We start from the raw sequence: 23352 nt of genomic DNA on the forward strand, positions 1-23352 counted from the left end.
ATGCTTCAGAGACGTCCCTTTGAACAAGATCAAATGTTTCCCCACCCAGCCTGGTGCTATGCTCAAAGGAGCAGCAGCCCCTTCTCACTCAGAGCATTAATGTCAGCTCAGCCAGAAAGCAAGGCAAATGGAGGTCACTGCTTAATTGTCCACCAGGCTAACCCCAGGCCCTCCAACCAGCACCTTGGGAGGGCTGGTCACCCTCATAAAAAGTCACGTGCACTTTGAACCCAGGAACAAGGAGAATGGGAACTATTTCCCCAGCCTGCTGGGCCGCCTGGGAGCTCCTGCTGTTTGTTTTCTTTTGCAGGTTGTCACCAGAAAGGGTGGAAGACTTCCCTGCGGCAACCCCAGGCAGGCAGATAGAATGCAGGCGAGATGAGCACGGAGACTGCCCACCAGGAAATAAAGGGCAGGAAAGATAAGCATCGGTGGGGTGGGGTCGGTCTAAAGGGAGCCAGCTTCCTTCAGCTTCAAGAAGGAACCTGAGAGAACAGAATTCTGGAAGCCTCAGAAACTCCTCCACGTAAGGAATGCTCTAGGGAGAAAAAGCATCATTTAAAACGAAGGGTAGTTGCTTGTTATCATTAAAAGAAGTGGAAGAGGAAGTTTTTTCACTCTCTTTGGCCTATTTGGAGAAGTTGCTTGATTCGCTAGTCATCCAATGGCTTCCTTCCAACTCAGGCCCATAATTGTAAAAAGATGCAAAGGAATAGGAAACAGTCCTTCCTTTCTTAGCTGAAAGAGGACATGGGAGTGATCACAACACCACCTCCAACCCTCCCGTAAAGCAAAAGCCCAAGATAGTCCATTTAAAACCAACTTTTCCTAGAAACAGGAACTTGAACGTTTTCTTTCAAATCAATAAAACAGTGTGTATGGGACACACCAGCCAGCCAGTCACATTGTGCATTGACTGTGCTCGGAAAATGGAAAAAGGCAAACTCCTCCTAGAGCTGTCAACATCTGGGGGCAACTTCACAGGCCTATTTTGGAGACTTTACTTCTGTAAGAAGAAGAAAAGAGAAAGGCCTCACCTGAAAACACCAAGACACCCGCGTGGTATGTGCCATTTATTTATTTAGAGAAAGAGACAGAGAGGGTGTGTATGTGTGTATGTGTGTGTGTCTGTCTGTCGCCAACTGCAGTCTGCATTTCGGCAATCACGGAAATCACCAGTCAGAGATCCATATATTAAATGACACTGGAGTCTGAGACCAGCAGACCAATCGCTGTGCCCACTAGTTGCCTGTGCTCTGATGGTTCTCAAATGTCTACCCTGGACACAGGGGCCCATGCTGGACAGTGTCTTTGGCTCAAAGCCGGCACTCCAGAACAGCTAAATCACACACCCATCCCGATACACAGTTCTACTGCGGAGGCACTAGCAGCCCCGTCTTTAGAACAGTGCCCATTTCACTGCATGAAAGAAGAGCACCATCTTAGAAGTCCAAAACCAAACTCTAGAAGCTCTAAGGACATTCAGGAATGATATCGCTTGTTGGCCCCTCTAATTAGGATGATGTGGGGTCGTCAGGGCTCCACGACAGAGAGGTGTGCCGTGTGCTAAGTGCATATCTGCGAGTGAGAACCCTGGGTGGAGGGGGACAAGCTTGATGACTTGCCCGAACTCATTTTCCCAGCCTGACTGCGACTGTATTCTAAAATAGGAGGCCCTGAGACAGAGCCTCCTAGGAGCCAAGCACGTTGCTAACTCGTGTTACCTGGTAAGCACTCCCCTCGCGTTCGGCAGCGTGCAGACCAGACATGCAACCACCACCCTGCCTTCAGTTTCTGCACAGATGGTGCGACACCAGATACTTAGCAATACCGCAAATTCCAAAACCCACCAAAAAGCTCAAACACACTCATATTTTAACATCTGGGCTTTTAAATGGCAATTCGTTTTCTTAGTTTATTTTTCAAGTGTGACCGACGAACTGACTCCGTGGAGACTGGAAATTCCTGGGGAAAGCTAAAGCCCGCGCTCCATGTGAGCCCTAGGGGACTTGAAGAACATGAGCGGGGTCAGCTGAGAGTCACATTTCTGCCTTGTCTCTCACTAAATGCTCCTTCCAGCAGCTGCACTGCTGGGTCTGCACCAGGCAGAGGAACACACAGTTATGTGGCTGCTTTTCCCTGGGACCTGTTGGCTGGTGCCTCTACTAGGCTGTGGAAAGCACATGCAGAAACCAAAAGATAACTTCTCTCTCTTTGCTCTAGTGCTGCGCACACCCGAACCAAGCAACTGGAAAGGCTGAATAACGAGCAGTGTTCGGGGAAAAACAGGATAAGATGCAGGAGCAAAACCACAAGACCATGTTCTCCTAAGTGAGAGGGGTCTTTGGTTAGATTTAAGTACCCTCCCTCCCCCAGCTTCCAGGAACTCGGGCACCAACCAGTTTCTGAAAGGGACCCAGGCCCATTCTGGCTCCAACATTCAAGCGAAACACCACCCAGGGGGTTGCTAGTCCCAAGCCACAGGATGAAGCAAAATGGTGTCGAGCCAATCAGCACACCTCGCAAAGAACCCAACGTACTAAGAAGTACGGGGGAAACTGAAATGCACTGACTTAAAGGGTGTTTGTTAAAAAATTATTTAAACCTAAACTGTGTTTTAAAACAAATGCTCAAGCCACTCAGAAATACTTTTATTCCCTCTGGGTTTTAACTGGGAAAGTCTTTCGCTTGCTCCCTTACTGCCTATACCAGCCGTGGGCAAACTACGGCCCGCGGGCCGGATCCGGCCCCTTTGAAATGAATAAAACTATTGAAAAAAAAGACCATACCCTTTTATGTAACGATGTGTACTTTGAATTTATATTAGTTCACACAAACACTCCATCCATGCTTTTGTTCCGGCCTTCCGCCCAGTTTAAGAACCCACTGTGGCCCTCGAGTCAAAAAGTTTGCCCACCCCTGGCCTCTACCTTTAGATCCATGTTCAATCCTAGGGCGGACCAGCTCCCAGGGTCTGGCTGACAGATGTCTCACCCAGGGCAGCCAAGAGGGCTGGATGCTCAGGGCGGCAGGTTGTCACTGAATACATGACTGATCCCTCCCAGCATCACTTACGACTCAAGAGGAAAACAATGGCACAACAACTCCTGACATCCTTTTCAATAGGGGTAAGAATCCAAACTCCTATTGACTGACTATATTATGATAAATTCTCAATTAAGCGTGCTAATGTGAGCAAACAACCATGTAATTAATCCAAAAAGGCACTCTACAAATCATTTCATGGGCTCAGGAATACATTAGGATTTTTTTTGTGTGTGTGCCACAGTTTAGTTTACTGGGGCATTTTCCCCCTCTCAGACTAACATTCATTCATTTATTGAAAGTCTGTTCCATGCCAGCAACCATGGTAGATGGGAGCTGGCAGCAAAAAGAACCGCACAGACTAGAGGAGAGAGGCAGGCACAAACCAGAGAGGAAAGCTCACCATGGCCGGTGCAGCCTGTGGGCTGAGCAGAGAAGCAGACAGTTTGATAAACAACAAGTGAAATTGGGGCAAGGTCTTCATGAGGAAAGGATTCTAACGCACCTATTCAGGTGGAGGGGAGAGGGTGCCCAGCACAAAGGAAGAGCAGTCGGTGATGAGAAGGCCAGCCATGCCCAGGAGAAAGCCGGCCGGGTAAGCCTCTTCACCCGGTAACTGCCCAAGGGGCAGGGACCACCTTACACTTTCCTGAGAGGGGACGCTGCCCTACATTTAAGAATTTTCTTTTAAATGAATGAGAATGTTGGGTGGTGACCAGAGTGCATCGTCGTGGCTAGAGTTTCCCCACAACCAACCTGAGCATGAGGAGGCCCCGGAGCCAACCCTTACCTGTCGAGAAGGGGCTGCTTAACGAGAGGCACAGCCGGTGCCAGCCGTGAACGCCGGAGCCTGCTTCCCAGTTCACCTGAAAAACAACAGGAAAGGGCCGTGTTTGTTAACGGGGAGCAGCCAGTCTTTTAACAGTCCCAGTGGAGACCCGCGGACCGTGTCGCTTGGGTCAAAGAGCCCTGGCCAGAATGCTGGTGTTACAACTCAGCAGCAGGGTGACTGAGCCAGGCCCTTGCCACCTGCTCACAGTTCCCCCTGCCACGGCCTCCTCGGAGCGCTTCGGAAGGCCTTCTAGCTGACATAGCCATGCCACGCCCGCAGCCGCACGGATGTGGCACGCTCCCTGCTCCAGGGAGCTGACAGCCCAGGAGGCACAGAGGTGAAGAGGTGGTAAGCAGGCCTGAGGCCGCTGGCAGGAGCTGAAGTGAGGAAAATGCAGGTGAGGAGCGGGGAGCCTTTGCAGAGGTCCCAGCCGCCCAGAGGCAGCCGAGGGCTCCTGGAAGCTGTAAGTGTGTGCGTGGCTGGAGAGAAAACATGCACGGAGGCACCCTTTCTGAGTGCCACAGGGTCTCGGAAGAGGCATGCCCTCGTCCTCAAAACTGACTGGGAAGAGCCTCTCGGGGGAGGAAGGACGGTTTCTGCCGCTGGCCAAGTCCCCCTGGTGAGCAGCACAGAAACAGGGTCATTTCCCAAGCTTCTCTCTCAAAATGAAATAGATGAAGAGTAAAACAATCCCAAGTGCAATGATGGTGTTTAACCTTAATTTTCACATATAAATCACCTGGCTTTTCAGTTCAACTGGGCAAGTGTATGTGACTGGCCACGTTATATAGAAGTATGCCAGAGTCATCAAGAATACTAAAGTCCCTACTACACACACTCACTCACACACACACACACTCACACACACATTCACACACACTCACACACACACACGCACACACACACTCACACACACACACACTCACACACACACACACACTCACACACTCACACACTCACACACACATTCACACACACTCACACACACACACGCACACACACACTCACGCTCACACACACACACTCACACACACACATTCACACACTCACACACACACACTCACTCACACACACACACTCACTCACACACACACACACTCACACACACATTCACACACACTCACACACACACACGCACACACACACTCACACACACACACACTCACACACACACACACTCACACACTCACACACTCACACACACATTCACACACACTCACACACACACACGCACACAACACACTCACGCTCACACTCACACACACACACTCACACACACACATTCACACACTCACACACACACACACTCACTCACACACACACACACTCACTCACACACACACACATTCACACACACACATTCACACACACACACGCACGCACACACTCACACACACATTCACACACACTCACACACACACACGCACACACACACTCACACACACACACACTCACACACACACACACACTCACACACTCACACACTCACACACACACACACAGTGAATGAGAGTCAGTTCTGCCTAGTGTCCTCCCGGTATCCTGGGCTCTTCATGAGCTGCCCCAGCCCCCAGTGCCCGCTGTGGCCCTGCACGCAGGCCTGCACTCCTTGCACAGTGCCCATCACCCCATCAAAGCCACCCCCTTAGCAAGCTGATCTGGACAAGCATTTTATGAAATTATTCCTGTTAAGGTATAAATAATTATTATATTACCTGTCCTATGGATGCTTACATGTTGAATAGGACGTTTAAAGAGAAATGTTTCACCCACATTCCTCTAATGGTAGATTTTAGGCATAGCAGTCAGTGAGTTCCACCTTTTGGGTCAGGAACCCTTTCTACAGCCCTCCAATCCCATCACATGGACCATTTCCCTCTTCCCCTGTTTTATAAGCTGACTCTGCCCCTACCAGGGGGTTGGGGTGGGGTGGGGGGGCTGAGATGGATCCTGCATTTGTAGAAACGAAGATGAACATTGATACAATGATGTAGAAAGTCCGACTCCTCAATCTGTCAATTCACCTGGATCAGAACCAAACTGCCCGTGGAGGGTGAGGGCCCTTCATCCATCTCTGTCAGCATTTACTTAGGAAAGGGATGTGCATTATCCCCAGCATCTGAACCACAGTAGGGGAGAAAGTGGGGAGAAAGTGGGGAAAGTCGGCCTCAAGACTTTCCTAAGACCTCTGCAGAGGCCCAAGGCTTATAGCCCAGTTTTTTCAAGAAACCCCGAAAGCAGTTAATAATCAGTGTCTGTAAAACCTTCCTAAAAAGAACGGCCTCAGAACTGACTTTTTACACTGCTGACAAAGGGCTCTCTGATTTGGTCCCATCCAAGCAAGATAAGAAAGAGCCTCTCTGTGAGAATAGAAGCACGTGTCACGATGAAAATGGAAGTGGGGCCAAGGGCAGAAGCCAGCCTTTGCCACCAAGTATCCAAGAGGCCAAAAAAGGAACAGGGAAGGGCGCCCCTCCCACCACCAGTGCCACAGGCTCAGAGGGATGGGTTTCTAAAGCATGTTCCTCTAACCTGGTGTTTCTAACACCTGCCTGATCAGAACCATCTAGACACTCTGCTTAAGAAATACAGACTCCCGGGACCCACTCCAGGCCTAGAAGGTGAAATCTGCAGGGGTGGGGTCTGGGAGTGTGTATGTCCAGCCAGCACCCCAGCAGAGTGTCAGGCGAGTTTTAGAAAGAAATGCTCTAAATGAAACAATAGGTAACTTTAAAAAACTTGGTAATCACGTAACTTCAAAGTGCTAGGGTGTATGAGAAAAATGCAGGCTTAATTGGAGGAAGTTGGAGCCTTTTTCATTTAGTTAAATATGGAATATAATCAACATGTAATGAGGAAATCAATGCAACTAAAACTTAGCAAAACAAAACCTCTCCCTTTAACTACATCCTGCCTGGAAGACCCTCCACCACCTCCCTCCCTGCAGAGCTGCTACTCCTGACAGCAGGCACAGTGGGCACAGCCGGAATGGAAGGGACAGGCAGAGAGCCTGCAGGCTCCTCCCAGTAGAGAGCAGCCCTAAGTAGCAGGCAACCAATTCCATGTCAGACCCCACAGGCGCCTTCCTGATCTCAGCCTTTTCAGCTTTCAGCGTCCAGGGGATGATTCCATAGTCTTGTCCGCCGCTGGGCTTCATGTGAGGCCCTGCTACTCATGTGTTCCACAGAACCAGCAGCATCAACTTCAGGGGGAGCTGGTTAGAAACTCAGAGCCCCAGGCCCCACCCAGGCCTGCTGAATCCATCTGCACTTTGAAAAGATTCCAGCTAAATCTTTTGCACATCCAAGTTTGAGGAGCCTGCTTTAAAGCGTGGAGAGTGCCACGCTATACCCCACCTGTGGACATCCAGGCCACCACTCCCACCTGTGGACATCCAGGCCAGCAGCCCCACCTGTGGACATCCAGGCCACCACTCCCACCTGTGGACATCCAGGCCACCAGCCCCACCTGTGGACAGCCAGGCCACCACTCCCACCTGTGGACATCCAGGCCACCACTCCCACCTGTGGACATCCAGGCCACCACTCCCACCTGTGGACATCCCGGCCACCACTCCCACCTGTGGGACATCCAGGCCACCACTCCCACCTGTGGACATTCAGGCCACCACTCCCACCTGTGGGACATCCAGGCCACCAGCCACCTGCTTATGCTCCAGGCTCTAAGAGGCCTTCTTCCCTCACACTCTGTACTCACGTCTTGTCAGTCTGAGTTTGTCGTGAGGCCAAATCACCATCAGCAGAGCCCAAGGACCAGCTGACAATCCAAAGCCCAACTCGTAGGCAGTGAAAAGGAGGCAGTAAGTACTGATCGTCTCTTACATTCTCATCTGGCTCTTACATCTGCCTCCCTTAGAAGGCAGGAGCAGGGACCCATGACCATAAATCAGTAGAGACAATCCAAAGTCAAACAATACTGTGGAATGCTGGCTCTCTTGGTTCCAGCACATTGTTAATGAGGTCGAGGTCACGGGTACGATTAGCTTCCTCTGTATCTTGGCACAGACCCCAACCCTCTGCCCTCCAGCTGCCGACAAAGGCTGATGCACCCTTGGTTACTAAGAGGACTCGGAGAATGACGAGGGGAGGCTGAACAGAGAAGCACCAGGCAGTGACTCAAAGAGCTTGAATGACTGATGAGCAGAGAGTACAGAGGAGCAGCACGGGGATGTGACAGATGACGGGTCAGAATTCAACGTCAGCCAGACAGGCTGAAACAACAGAACAGAATGAGAAAGCTGAAATTGCACCGAAAGAAATGGGAAGTCTCGTGGCCAAGATTTTAAAAATTCAATACAAATATATAATAAGCTAGAGGAAATCTAACCTGGTGGCAATTCTTGTTTAAAAATGTTTGAAATTTTTTTAAAGACATGTAAATTATGTTGACTATGTAGTTGCTAAGAAAGCTAACATACCCTTAGTGTCCCTGAGTCTAGTTTCCAGACCACGAGAGCAGTGGTCCCCGTAGCATAACTGACCAGACCAACCTAGCGAGTTTGCCCGCCACCGCTCCAGCCGGTACACACACTACCTTGTCACCTTTTCATCACCACCACCACTTGGGCTCAAATCATTCAGTGTGGCCGCTAATGGCTACAGCTCTTTGGGGCTTGGATTATAGTTTAAGCATTCCACACATCAGCTTCGCTCCCTCTGATGCTAGCCCCCTCCCCCCCCCTTTTTTTTACTAACCAAGAAAAGAACTATATACCTAAGCACAAAGTGAAAAATACATGTAAACAGACAAGACAACTTAAGCATACACATTTACCAAAAGGATTCAGATAAAAAATGACCTGCAGTCACCTGTCTAAGCCGGCACACCATGCTACATATTACAGCATGAGTCCATGCAGAATCAGTAATTAGGCTGGTAAATTATAAGCTTCCACTACAGAAGAACCCTGAAAAGACTGCTCTAAGAATGAGCAAATGACAGAGTAAGTATCTGCTGAGACATACTTCTCTATGTAGAACCATCTTCTAGGAATAGACAGCCATTTAAAAAAATGGGTGTGATTTTAGATTGTTTTTAAAGTTGGGAGCCATGTTTTTCTAAAGCGTATATTTCATATACAAATGGTCAGTCATTTACTTTAAAAAAGAAGACTGCTCACTGGTAAGTTTGTAATTCCCAGACTATCCAGGTTATTACTTTTAATTTCAGAAATTTTGATCCCTTCGAAAGATTCATAAATGTCTAATCACTATGCGGTATACCTGAAACTAATATGATATTGTATGTCAACTGTAGTTAAAAAGTAAATTTAAAAAATGAATAAAATGCAAAAAAAAGAGAGAGAGAGAGAGAGAGAGAGAGAGAAGAGAAATTTTGATCCCTGGGCAAAAGAAAAAAAATTTAAGAGGTTAATTTGTCCCGAGTAAGTGTGTGCCATGTACCACTTATCTGAAGATGAAAGGAGGCTACTATCTATGCAGTTACAGCCATCCTTAAATTACTGGCTAACTGCCTCAAAACTGGAAAACAACATATGAAATTCAGCCCGACTGCGGCCTGCCCCGGGAGAAAGGAAGCTTGAACTCCAGGTGCCCCTGACAACACGGCTGGATGTGGAAAGAAAGAACATGCTGAACAATAGACTCAGCAGAGGAAGGAGAGCCCCTCTAATCTCCCGGGCGTGCAGAGGAGTTGCTGCTAAAGGGATATTTAAGATCGTACTGCTAGTTCAAGTTCTGCTGAACACTGAAACAATTTTTAAAAAGAAAAAACCTAACATGTCAGTATAATGCATATTTAATTCAGTACTTCCTATCAGTCAGATTTAGCTCAGTACTTATCAAACAGATGTTCACCCATTTAGATACAGAAATGAAACACATCCCAGATCACACCAACGATGTTTATGAAAACGTACAAAGCACCCCCTGCCCCATAAGGAGTGGGTTCTTCCCTATTGTTGGGAGGAAGCTGCCCCACTCTGCTGTGGGCACAGCACCCAGTCCTGGTTCCAGTCCCCCAGCCTTCCAGGATTGGTAACTGCAGTTATACAAACAGGAATTTCCATTTCTTTTTCAAGACAGAGAACTGTTGCATAATGCATGTACCACAGATGTTAGATGATGTATAGTGTTGTCACACACACACACCACACACACAAAACCACCAAGAACAGTTTTGTTCTGATTTTAAAAGTAGCATGCTACTTATTGAAATTCTGAAAAAAGGAAAATAAGAAAACAGCCACCTGTGACCCCACTAGTCCAAGATAACCAATTAAAATTTCAGTCTACATTCTTCCAGTCTGTCTGTGGCTACCAGTGTGCCTTTTAATGGCACCCTAGTTAGAAAGGCATGGGTGAGGTGAGGCATTATTGCTTGTTACACAGACTGATAATGATTGATACTCCCTACTGGCCTTCCCCTAAACCCACAGCAGTAAGAGGAATAATGGTCTGGTTGTGCACAAATCAAATACTACCGCCTGCAATTCAACAAGCATTCATTGGGGTCTACTTTGCACTCTTTTATTTATCCCACAAATGAATGAAATTCAAATTAACAGCAATAGCCCCTGAGGGCCATATGGTAACTTCAAATAAAAAGGCGGATAAGCCTTGCCCCTTGTGGACATGAAAACAAAAGTCAGGCCGCCTAGTACAAGTTCTCAAGGTTCCTGGTGAGAGCCCTTTTCTGTGGCTTGCAGACGGTTGCCTTCTTGCTGTCTTCACATAGAGACCAGGAGACACCCGACCATCCTCTCTAAGGTGGAAAATTAATGTTGGGGAGAAAGGAGTGTTGAGCAGTTGTAGATAAAGACTTGAGAACCACAAACATGTGTGCAGCTGCCCACCAGCAATCCAGGGGTCCCCAAGAGTCTGTGCGCTTTTAGGATCAGAAAGATTCAATCCACAACCAAATGCTCTTAGTTCTTTAAAGGACCACATAGTAACTGTTATAACATCCTAGCTTCATACAGCAGCCTGCGTGGCAAATACTGTATTACCTTTTCAACCAATACCTTATTGAACTATTCTGTGCATAAAGGAGACATAAGAAAAGAACTGCTTTTGATACTAATGTCACCTCACTCCATGTTAAACATTGTTATGACCCTGCTGAAACCCCCAATGCTCTTCATTCAGATACTACTCTGAGTACAGAGTTTAGTACTTATTATTTTAGAAACCACGTGAAGAGTTTTAAAAGTTAGTTTGTTTGCACTGACCTAAATAGAACCTCAAATGTTCAGCCTCACTAAACACATCAGAAGCCTTACTTAATTTTGACTGGAAAAATTTTAAATGCCAATAATGCCACTTTAATTGTGGTAGTAAGTCAAAATCAGAACAAACCCACATGAAGAAAACGCCAAAATACACTGAGGTTCTCCTTCCTTACCTGTCAAATCAAGGTCAAAGTTAGGTGTTTCTCTTGGCCTAGCTGGTGGTAATACAGTTGAAGAAAACATGCAGATAACATACCTGTTTGGCTATGTTCAGTGTTTTATAAATGCACACAAAACTAGTTTACATTCTCTGCAAGTGAAGGCCATCTTACAAGGGAGAGGGGGGTCATAGGTGACTGTTTTCTTAAATACAACATATACCTGTGGGTTAATCAGCTCAGGCTGCCATAACAAAATACCACAGACTGGGGTCCTTACACAACAGACAGTTATTTTTCACTGTTCTGGAAGCTGGCACCAAGATCAAGGTGTCAGATGCAGTTCCAGGTGAGGGGCCTCTTCCTGGCTGGTAGTGGGCCAGCCACCTTCTCACCGTGGCCGAGGGAGTGCCCTGGTCTCTCTTCCTCTTCTTGTGAGGACACTAATCCCATCATGGGGGCTTGACCTTCGTGACCTCATCTAAACTTAATTACCTCCCAAAGGCCCACCTCCAAATACCAAACACCTTGGGGATTAGGGCTTCATCCAGCACATGACTTTTTGGAAGAACACAAACATCTATATATATAAAAACCTTAGTGACCATTACGACCGGTTGACTGGACTACCGGTCGACCAGTTGCTATGACACGCACTGACCACCAGGGGGCAGATGCTCAATGCAGGAGCTGCCCCCTGGTGGTCAGTGCACTCCCACAGCCTACCTCCTGTGGCTGGCCAACCTCCCACGGTCCCTTCCCCTGGGCTGGCCCCAATCAGCCCCTGATTGGGACTGGGCAAGATGGCCCTGCTGGATCAGCCCTGATTGCCAGCCAGGCCGAGGGACCCCACCCATGCATGAATTTATGCAACGAGCCTCTAGTTCTATTCATAAAATATGTGTGTGTCCTGGGGTGCAGGTTGGAGAGTACCAATTTTATCAGTTTACATCCCAGCTGTTTAAATATGTTCAAAGCCATTCTATACACATTCCTTGTAACTATCTCAGTTCAAAAGAGCATAAACAGATCTCACAAAGTCTACAAAATAACACCAGTAAGAGCCTGGTCATTTAAGGTCAAGGTCAGGGGCCTGATTATCCCCAGTCAGGCCTGTTGAAAAGATGAAAGAAAAGAAACTCAGTTGCAAGGACACAGATGACTCTCGCCCTGAGCACTATTTAGTAAATCTTGACAGAACCAGGCAACCACTGGCCACTACTGTGAAAATAATTCCATCTCTCATCTCTAGCTCTAGACCTCCCTTCCTGCCTGTGTAGCCAACTCTCTGCCAGGCATCTCTCTCTCTGGAAGGCTCGCAGTTCAGTTTTGGATTCCACTCAACTCACTACTCCTTGTCATCTCTCCAAACTGAGGTTCCTCACAGCTGCTTACCTCAGTGAATGGCACCATGACCCATACCAGTCACCCTGACTCCCTCTTCCTAAGTGCCCAGCCCAGGAGATGACCAAGGAAGTATGGGGAGTCTCTCCAGATCTGCCCCATCCTCACTCCCACACCAAGTGCCCTTGGGATTCCTGCACCAGCCTCCAACCTCACCTTCTGTCCCCTGCCCTGGCCACCTTGTCGCCTAGCCCACCTCGCGGTCACTGAGTTCTTCCTGAAGTACAATATGATCATATCATTCACCTGCTGCAAATTCTCCATCTTCCACACAGCTTCTGAGATAAAGTTCCTACTCCCCAGCTCAGCACCTAAGACCCTACAACCTAAGGTCCCTCCCTGTACAACCATGCCTCCAGTCCCAGCCACTACCAGTGAGTGTCCTCTCTACCTCAGACCTTTGCAAGCCTTCTAGACTCCAAATATATGCATAATTATTGCATCAGGTGTTACCGTGATTTTAAAAGTAGTGAAAAACCAACAAAACCTTGAAGGTCCATGAAGAACCAAGTTGGCACTCTTTCCTTTACTCTTTCAGTCGTGCCTTCTACCACAAGAGAGCATCAAATATTTCAAATGCCAGACCAGACTCTTCCCTGGACACAGGTTTTATAAGTTGATGATAAGATCTGACCTTTGATTCCTTCTTTGCCTTGCTAAGTCTGAGAAGTTTCACCTCTGAGGAAAACTGCTTGCTTTCATGGCACGTTGGCTGGTGGTTCTGGTCAGCCACTACTCACATACTGGACACGTACTTTTTAAAAAATATATATTTTTTATTGATTTCAGAGAGGAAAGGAGAAGGAGAGAGAGATAGAAACATCCATGATGAGAGAGAACCATTGATGGGCTGCCTCCTGCATGCCCCCCACTGGGGATCGAGCCCGCAACTCAGGCATGTGCCCTTGACCGGAATTGAACCGGGGACCCTTCAGTCCGCAGGCCGATGCTCTATCCACTGAGCCAAACCAGCTAGGGCTGGACACATACTTTTATAAAGCACAAGAAGAAATAGGCCTCCCTGTGTCCCTTATCCCCATGGAGGACCCGGAGGACTGGCTGCCCCCTGCCATCTCGCCTCCTCCCCACAGATTGCTCCCCTCTAATCAGGCGAGCTTGTGGGAAAGAGGTACACCCAGCAGGCTGCTTTCCGGGGGCAGGCTCTCCTGAATCCAAAAGGGAGCTTCCAGGGTTTGTGGAGGTCCTTTGCTTCCCCAACTGAAATGTGTGCCCTGTGAGAGAGACTTGTTCTTGGTTCTTGCTGTGTTACCAGAAGCCAGAACAGCCTAGCCCATGGGAGAGGCTGCAGGGATATTTGCTGAAGGACAGGATAAAAGAATGGATGATTGAGCAAACAGGCATTCCTCCCAAAGTAGAAAGGCAATATACAGCATAGTTCCCCAGCTCAAAAAATACTGTTTTGCTAAGAATGTCTTTTGTTTACTCTGCTCTTAGGTACAACCTTGGTAAAAAACGGAACAATGTGTCATTAACCTCAAGAGATACTTTAAAGTTGCTCTTCGGAATAAATTCTGGAGATTAGATATTTACTTACTATTTGTATCTTTCTAAGAGAAGTAAGCTTTGAGTACAAACATTGCTTTTAAGATTCCCAAGAGAAGCACTCACAATGTCCACCAGTAAAGTGTTTTTGGTTTTTTGGGGTGGTTTTTTTTTTTTTTTTTTTGCCTCAAATACAATTAAGATATTTACTTTGGTGGACCCTGGAACCTGAGAATTTGCCATTGCAAGAGGGCAGCGAAGCCTGGAATTGCAAACCACACCTGTGCTCTGGTCCTCAGATCCACACAGAGCCTGCACTACACATTCCCTGGAACCGGAGTTCCAGAAAAAGCTGACCAGAATGGGCCTAAGGATGCAGCCTGCAAGTTCCAGAAAACCCCTGGTGGGGACTGCAGGGGCATGGGTACAGCCTCAACTCAGGGTCTGTTGTAAGCAGCAGTTGCTCACTCTAAAATCAAGTGTCTTTACATTCCACCTCTTAGAAAGGCACTGCTTTTTCCAGGCTGTTTGAAATACTTGACAACCATCATTAACATTTCTGAGTACTTAGCCCAAGACACCACCCAAGTCCTATACAAAAGTAATCACAGTTAACCTTCAAGGTGATTCTTTCACTTGAACTCTTATCACTACCATTTTACAAACACAAAAATCAAGGCTACAATTAAATAACTTGCTTTCATGGCACTCTGGGGACTCAACAGCCTCAATTTGGGTCTCCTATATTTGGTCTCCAACTTTGTCAATTCTTTGCAATAAAAAAAGTTGAGAAGCTGTATATATACACTGCTCATTAAAAGAAATATGTACTTTTCTATATATCGTTTTTCTGTCTCTGCTATGGACTTCTCCTTCCTGCCTCGCCCAAACACTATATTCCGTAAAATCTCTTTAATTCATCAGTCCACACATCTCTGTAGGCAGGTGCCATCAATTCTGGGCCCATCACATGGATGAACAGTCTACATTTTACCAGAAGGCATCACATTGCTCTCCTCCACAAATATCCTTGTTCCTTCCTATTGACAAATTACTGATTTATGTATCATGACTCAAATTATATTCAAGAATGTTTGTTTGCAGTGTAATTATTCCTAATTGGACCGCTCTGAGGACAGATGATTCCCGCTCCCCGCCCCCCCCCCCCATCATCTCTAGTAATATGCACTGTCTTCTTTTTTAGTATAAAATGTTTGCTGCACCCTTTGCAAACCACAGCCAGCCACACACCTGCTCTCTGTGTGACCCCTTGGGGAAAATAGTATTGTAACATGGGGCTTTATCTGGTATTACTTCAAACTCCTCAAATATTATTTCATCAGAACCAGATTTCTGACATAGATGAATAACAAGGCTATCACAGTATGACAACAAAAAGAAATGAGAATCCTGGGTTTTATTTCTTTTCCCTGTCTTTAAAACATTTCATCTCCCCACCAGCATGCGTTCCCTATCTCTTAAATTTGAAAAGGAAACGTTTTTACAGAGGACCGGTAGAAAAGATCAGGAAAGGGCGATGCCAAAGAAATGACCATTCGGCCCTGGCTTGGAGCGCTCAGGCAGTGGGGGAAGTAAAAGTAACCTGCAGACGACAAAGGTCCCTCCCTCCACTCGGGGTGACTCAGGTTTAACTCCCAGGACTGGGTTCGTACCGCTCCCCCTCCCTGGGCCCCTCCCCCTCCCCCTCCCCCTCCCGCCCACACTTCTCCCTCAGGTTCCAACGCACAGTTGTCTATAGAGGCCGCTTTGCGATTTCAAACAGTTCTGCTTGTACATGTGGGTCACTGATAGCAACCTACAGGCACGCACACAATCAAAGCAGAGAAAACGGGAAATACAGGAAATGCCCGGGATGGGAGCGAGGATGGGGGTGGGGGTGGGGGATCCGACTTGTCTTCACTCCCATTGAAACAGCTCATGGACGCTCCTGAAATCCATGACCCTCCTGAAATAAAAGGTGAACGGGACTGTAGCAAATCCTTCTGCTTCTTCGAGTTCAAAGAACACTAGACCGCTGAATGGCAGGGGAAAGGAAAGAAGGGAGGAAACTTTGTACATAAATACACCCAGAAACGCACACACAGTCTCCCCCGGTCCTTCGCCCCATCCCCTGGGCTCAACCCACCCATTCCAGATGTGGTCTTCCCCACTCGCCGCCCACCTCCTCCAGCCCGCACCCCAAATCACTGGCTGCCCACAAAAATGCAGCCCAGACCTGAGGAGCAGCTGATGTCTGTGGCCGGCGCGACCCACACGCCACAGACCAGGCCCCCGGGCGCGGTACCAGGCGCGCCGAGCTGCGCCCCAGACCCGCCGAGCTGCGCCCCCGACCCGCGCGCCTCCTGGCCCGCGGTCGTCGCCGGTCGCGCCGGCTTCCCGGGAACCGCAGTTCCAGGCACAACTTTTTTCCACTTCTGCTGCCGGCGGCCGGCGCGGCGAGAGCAGACGCAGCCGTTCCCTCCCTCTCCAGTGTCCAACACCCGTCCCTGCAGCTCCCCGCCCGGTCCCCTTCCCTCCCCGCGGGCTCCGCGGGCGCCGGAGCAGAGTTCCCGCTCCAGCCGCCGCGCACCCCGCCAGGGCTCCGCCGGCACCCGCGCGGGGACCCCGCAGCCCCGCCGCCCGGGGTGCAGCTCTCCCTCCCAGGGCGCGCGGGGTCCGGCGCCCACTCACCGCCCGGCTCGGCGTCCCCGAGCGCGCAGGCTTCCCAGCGGGGCTTTCCGTTACGCCTCCTCGCAGCCGCTCACTCCGGCCCCGCCGGCGCTCGGGAAGGAGGAGGCGGGAGGAGAGAGAGGCGGCGGCGAGAGGAGGGGGCGAGGGAGGGTGGGGAGAGGGTCCGCGGGTGGGGGAGGAGGAGCGGGCGAGCGAGCGCCGACCTGGGCCGCCGCCGGCTAGCGCGGAGGGAGGAGAAAGAGGGGCGGGGGCAGAGAAAGAAAGAGGCCGCCGCGCCTCCCCGCCCAGGACCCGGCCCCGCGCCGCTGCCCAGTCACCATCGCCGCCGCGGTCCCGCTCTCGGCCGGGCGTCCGGGGGAGGGGTCGGCTCGGGACTCCCCCGGCGCGGGCGGGCGACGGCGGGCGGGCGGAGCAGGCCCGGCCTCCGGAGGGGAGTGTCCTGCGGGCCCGGGAGGGTGTGGGCGAAAGGGGATCCCCGGGGGAGGGGCGGGGGCCTGGGAGCCGGTCACTGCGCCCTCCGTCCGGCGGCGCCTCCGGAGTCCAGCTCAGGTCCCCCGAGCGCGCGGGGAACCTCTAGGGACCGTGTCCAGAACCGGCCCGGGGCGAGAGCGCAGCGCCCGGCCGGCGTCGGGGTGAGAGGCGGACTCCGGCGGAGAGCGGGCCCCGGAGGGCGCGGGCAGTTCCCCAGGCGGGGCCCAAGCGGGGGTGTCCGTCGGCTGATCCCGGGAACCCGAAGCGGGAGGGGGGTTGCCTGGACCCCGCGCTAGCTTTCCTCTCCGGAGAGGAGGCTGGGGCGTAAGTTTCCTTGACCTGCGAGTCTCCAGGTTAGGAATTAAGGGAGAGCAGTCCGGAAGGATATTTGTGAATAGACCGCTTGGGGTAACACACTTCTATTCAAAGCCACCAACCTCCCCTGCCTCAAATGAAGGTTTCGGGGTGAATTTCCTAGGCGTTTTTGCCGACAGTCTGAGAAGAATCCTTGCCCAGAGAGGGACTCACTAACGCCCACACCGCCCCGGGGCAAAGAGCACAGAGTTCAAGGGCCCGAGTTAAGGAGACAATATTCCTTGTGATTTAAACGTAGGGACGTGGCACTTAGCCAAGCAAACCCTTCTTATCTTTTTCCCCTGCCTCCTGTTCCTAACTCCGCCCATCGTCAGGGACACCTGCACCCAGTGGCCTGGACGCAGTCAGTCAACGCGTGGCCTCTCCCCTGCACTGCCAATAGGCGATCCCATTGATTCTTCACTTTCAAGGTCTTTCCAGTAGCCTGTCCTTTGCAAGACCACTCACTGCCACTTTCCTGGTTCTCAGTGCTCTTAGAGGCGGCATGTTTTCAGTGGCCTCCTCCTTGGTCCCCTCTTTGCACTGGATCTATCTGTACAAGCCTTCCAGTGAAAGGTTCGCTCAGGCAGGCCACGTCCTGTTCTAGAAGCACTCTGACACAGAAAATTCTGAATTACTGAAAAGCTTTTCCATTCAAAGCCACCCACCTACCGGCTCCCAGGAGCTGGGTGCTCTCACCAGCCGGGTATCCTCCCCACCCCGCGAAGGTTCCATATTGTATCCACATGGGAGTTCCTGATGCGCTTGCCAGAACTGGAATGCTCTCTTCCATCTCTCTTAGAGCCAAGTCCCCCTTATCTTTATTGCAAATGAAGTTTGTAATACAACATTTCTTCTATAAAAGGATGTGTGCATTCCTCCCATTTTTGAAATCATACACTAGAAATAACAAGACTTATGGGGGGAACAGGGTTCGGAACAAAGTACTCAAAAGCTATGTAACCTTGCAACCAGAACACCTAGAAAACAGCAACCATTCCTGGCGCGGTGAACACAATACAACATACAGATGATGCACTGTAGAATTACACACCTGAAACCTATATACTGTTATCAACCAATGTCACCCAACACATTCAATAAAAAAATAAAAGTCAAAATTTTAAAAAGAGAGACACCGGGGACGCACTCATGCACAGGAGAAACCAGGCGAAGACACAGTGAGAGGTGGCTCTCTGCACGTTGAGGAGAGAGGCCTCATTAAAATCAGCCTCCCAACACCTTGCTCTTGGACGTCCAGTCTCCAGAACTGAGAGAAAATGCCTGTCTGTTGCTTAAGCCCCCTGCTCTGCGTATTTTGTTATGGCAGCCCTAGCAGACGAATGCAAATAGGTGCTTATCGCAGGCCTAACGCACGAGGGTTACAGTGACAGTCTCCTCAACAGCGCTGTCGTTCTTCGAAGGCAGGACCTAAGTCTTATATTTCTTTGTAGCTCCCCAAATACCCAGTGAAGTTCCCTTGGTAGAACAGGACCTCAGTGCGCGCGCGCACACACACACACAAACACACACACACACACACTCTACCCCAGTAACCATTCCAAAAAACCATTCCAGCAAGAATTTATGAGCCATGTTAAATTCCTAAGAAATATTACAGTAAACATAAATATAGGACCTGACCTTTATAAAAAGATGAGGTAATGGATGAGGAGATTGAATGTTGTTTGAGGGTGCAGAGTTAGGAAGATAAGCACAAAATATACAAATAAGAGGTACATTCCCCCTTTCCAATAAGCTTTTCCAAGTTAGAACTCATGGCTAACTCAATCTAAGAGAAAGAATATAGAGTGAATGGGCACCAGGCATAGCATTGGGTGCTCCCACAACTCACATTCTGCTGTGTCTTTTGCTTGCAGCTGCTCTTAATGGTGCAAAATATGAGGTGCTGAAAACAATTGCATGTGACCAACACAACCACCCCATTTTCCTAATATCCTTTCCTTACATATCAATAATGAATGAGCTAATCTGTGTTACATATGCTCTCATTACAGAAATATGCTGGGTATAGAGCAGACTGTACTTACGTCTATGCTTAGAAGCAGACTGTACTTCATTCCACACACCTAGTGAGCACTCACTGTGTGCAAGGGACAGTTCAGGCACTGGGATGCATCGGTGGACAAAGAGAAACACAAAAATGTCTTCCCTAATGGATATGGATACATGAACAGGGCATCACAGATGGTTTGTATTATTTGGTGGTATTACACGTTTCATATGGATGCAACTTGAATTGATGCCGCATCTACATTTTATTCTCTTTTAAAAAATATATGTTTTTATTGATTTCAGAGAGGAAGGGAGAGGGAGAGAGAGATAGAAACATCAATGATGAGAGAGAATCACTGATTGGCTGCCTCATGCATGCCCCACACAGAGGACCAAGCCCACAACCCCGGCATGTGCCCCTGGCCAGAATCGAACCCGGGACCCCTCAGTCTGCAGGCTGACGCTCTACCCACTGAGCCAAACTGGCTAGGGCTACATTTTATTCTCTTTGAGGGCTAGGGTTGAGCCTTATGTTTTTGTATCTTCACAATGTCTGACATAGCAAATGCCTACTGGGATGTGTAAATTAGGGAATTTACACCCATGTATCCCTTGTGCTATTAAATTCACAGGAGAACCACTTGGGATCTAAAACTAAAGTTCTCTCAGGCTCGTTCACCAGGGACCAGCCAAGATGGGCCGAGTTCATACCAAGACACTGAAGAAGGCAGTACGAGCAATACTGCACGTACCTGGGCAATGATTCCACACCAACAAGCACGTGTGCGAGGAGATCGCCGTTATCCCCAGCAGAAGATCTGCAACAAGATAGCTGGTGCTGTGTGTCACCCATCAGATGAGGCAGGTTCAGAGAGGCCCTGAGAGGGGTGTTTCCATGAAGCTTCAGGAAGATACGAGAGGAGAGATAATTATGTCCCTGAGGTCTCAGTCCAAGATCAGATCATGGAGTTTATTCTGAAACTAAGGAAATGCTGAAGCTCTTGGAGTTTGGCAGTCTGTCCAGCCTACAGATCACTCAGCCTACCATTGGAATGACGTTCCAAACACCACGTGGAGCCATGTGAACCTTTCTGCTGTGCTCTAATACCAATAAACCCTCTGATGAAGGAGGAGAGCTAAATGTCAGCAACCAAAAAAAAAAAAAAAAAAAAGTTTTCTCAGAACCATGTTTATTGCTATTTGAGCTAAAATCAAAGCAAGTATCCCCAGGTAGGATCATTTGGACCTGAAGAATAGATAAAGCACACTTAATAGGAATCAAGAAACTAGGGGTTGGAAGGGGAGGGAGAATAGAGAAGGAGAGACAGGATAAAAGGTATAGTCCAAGAAGAAAGTACCTGCTACGTTCTCTGGAAAGGCAGACTGGGGGAAAGAAGGGTAATTACAGGAACTTTGGGGGATTGTGCATGCTGTTTTTATCATGTGCTTCAGCTACATTTTCAAGAAACACTTACTATGAGGCATAAATGAGAAAGAAATTAAAGGGAACCTGCCAAGTTTAGTCAAATGACAAGGTCTTGGAAGATAATTATGAGCCATCGGATGGGCCATGAGGTAAAATTACCCTGGGCCTGGCGAAAATGTGATTCTGAATGCACTTGCCTGTGCAGATCACTCAGCCTCCTGAACGCTATACCCCACCTGGTGTAACTTAGAGCAACAGGGCTAGACAGTTTTCATGTGTGAACACTTTGTTTCCTATTCTGAGTATGAATCTGTTTGGGATTTAAATAAAATATGCATTTATAGCAGACACACTTGATATGTTTTCATGATTGTCAGCATACTAAAGATTGATTAAATTTGCCTATTCACCTTCAAAACACCCTACCTCTCAAATCCACCACCACCCATTTTGAGAGACTGAGATTTCCTCATACTGTGATCACAGAATTTCAGTGCCAGACACAAACTTGGAAATCAATGTCCTTTAAAAATCACATATAAAATTAAATTATTTAAACTGCAAATATCTTCCGGGAAACTAGCAAAATTACGGTTTACCAACTTGGGGTCCTATGAAAAATCAGTCTCATAAAATTATCATTCTGCTTTTTTTTAGTCCATGGATTGAATTGTATAAAGAAGCCATCTAAAATTATAAGACTCCATTTTCCTTGACAAATATGGGTGGAGAAATGGCAATTTTGAGCACAAAAACTTGAAGGGCCTCTCCTGATTGAAAAGGGCTCTGCCTATTAAAATCAGTGTTCTGGTCTACGTGAGACAGAAGCCATCTTTTGGGCCACAGAAATGGCCTGGCTAAGGTCTCCAAAAGACAGTAATGTCATATTTCAATTTCTGCTGCCAACTGGCAGTTTCTAAGTCAAGAGTGAAAATGAAGCCTGTATGTACAAAAAAAATTCCTTCGTTTTTATTGAAACCCCATTACCAAGGTGCTAGGCTATCTGATAAATGAGGATAGCTAAATGTCTCTAATAGGAACACATATTACAAGTACCAATGGGCACCTAATGGGGCAGCAGGGGGACCAAGCCATATATAAGGGGCCGTGAGCGCCCGATAAAATCTCAATGATCTATAGAAAAAAACGTCCACTTTCCACTCACATCTATTAAGGAAGCATCGACAACAGAGCCAATGAGAAACAGGGCCCTCAGAATACACCGTGACTAAGTCGTGGAAGAAACAAACACTCAGAACGTTGGGCATTTGGTCTCTCCTGGTAAAATCTGAGGGCTGTTGGCCACTTTTATCTTCAGGCCATAGTCTCTACTTCTTGGTCTTCCTTTCTTCTATAAACAAAGCAATAACTTTAATTTGCTACTAACTTCTAAAGCAGTAGTCTGCTTTCCTGCCTCTAGTTCCAAAACTAGACTCCATGTGACTCTGGTTAAACTCAACCCAAGAAGGTGCTCCATTCATTTCCTCCTATTATGTCACCACCACCATGAACAAATCCATCTGGCCCTCGTCCAAATGAACTTACCCCTGAAATGAGGTGGAAATTTCCATATAGTGAGAATGTTTTCCTGCAATATCCTTTTATAGGTTGCATGCAATTTATGCAACATTCTTAGCTGCTCGATAACATGTAACTGACAAACTCAATTCGCTGAATCTTTACTCACTCCAAACCTTCACCTGCAGACATGTTTCTGGATTACAAAACTTTCTCTCGGAAGAGGTCCAAAATACAAAGAAGCTTGGGGGATTAGCTTCTTAACGGTATTCCTGACGGGCATAAAAGCACCCAGAGAAACAGTGTGTTAGCCCTTTAAAGCAACAGTACTGTGCATCTGGCCCCCGACTTGTGTTTCCAGCTTTGTCTTTTACTATGATGAATTACGTGTTGCTCTCAAAACTATTACCCTCATTAGTGCCTACAATATTATTTGGAAAATGCGAAGATGAGAATTTGAGAAAACCACTGCCATTTATTTAGTTATTTATGCACTGTGAAGAGGGTGCTTGTCCCTAATCTGTCCCAGACTCAAACACGTAGTCTTCAATCTGAAAACCTTGCCTGTAAGGAACTTTTTTCTCTAACTTTCTCTGTCAGTCCTCTTCCTTAAAACAAGAAGCACAAGCATGCATATCTGTAAAACCACCAATTCTTGGGCACCTTATTTTCACATAGTGCTAGAATTAGAAAATATATTATTTTCTATTGATAATAAAAATAT

General features: G+C 48.2%; 2 protein-coding genes and 1 pseudogene across 2 annotated transcripts in view; 1 reads left to right on the forward strand and 2 right to left on the reverse strand.

The window, feature by feature from the left end:
- The window catches only part of LOC118656070 (ADP-ribosylation factor-like protein 2), a 66717-nt gene extending 62819 nt beyond the window's left edge, over positions 1–3898 (reverse strand). Inside the window, exon 1 of the mRNA XM_036308835.1 lies at positions 3836–3898. The gene's annotated coding sequence lies outside the window, so the exon portion shown is untranslated. The remainder of the gene's footprint in view (positions 1–3835) is intronic.
- LHFPL2 (LHFPL tetraspan subfamily member 2) overlaps positions 1–3909 on the reverse strand; it is a 134832-nt gene extending 130923 nt beyond the window's left edge. Inside the window, exon 1 of the mRNA XM_036308832.1 lies at positions 3836–3909. The gene's annotated coding sequence lies outside the window, so the exon portion shown is untranslated. The remainder of the gene's footprint in view (positions 1–3835) is intronic.
- Positions 3910–20378: 16469 nt separating this feature from the next.
- On the forward strand, positions 20379–20769 carry LOC118656071 (annotated as a pseudogene).
- Positions 20770–23352: the final 2583 nt, after the last annotated feature.

Source organism: Myotis myotis, unplaced genomic scaffold (assembly GCF_014108235.1).
Source record: "Myotis myotis isolate mMyoMyo1 unplaced genomic scaffold, mMyoMyo1.p scaffold_m19_p_5, whole genome shotgun sequence".
In the NCBI taxonomy this organism is placed as follows: domain Eukaryota; kingdom Metazoa; phylum Chordata; class Mammalia; order Chiroptera; family Vespertilionidae; genus Myotis; species Myotis myotis.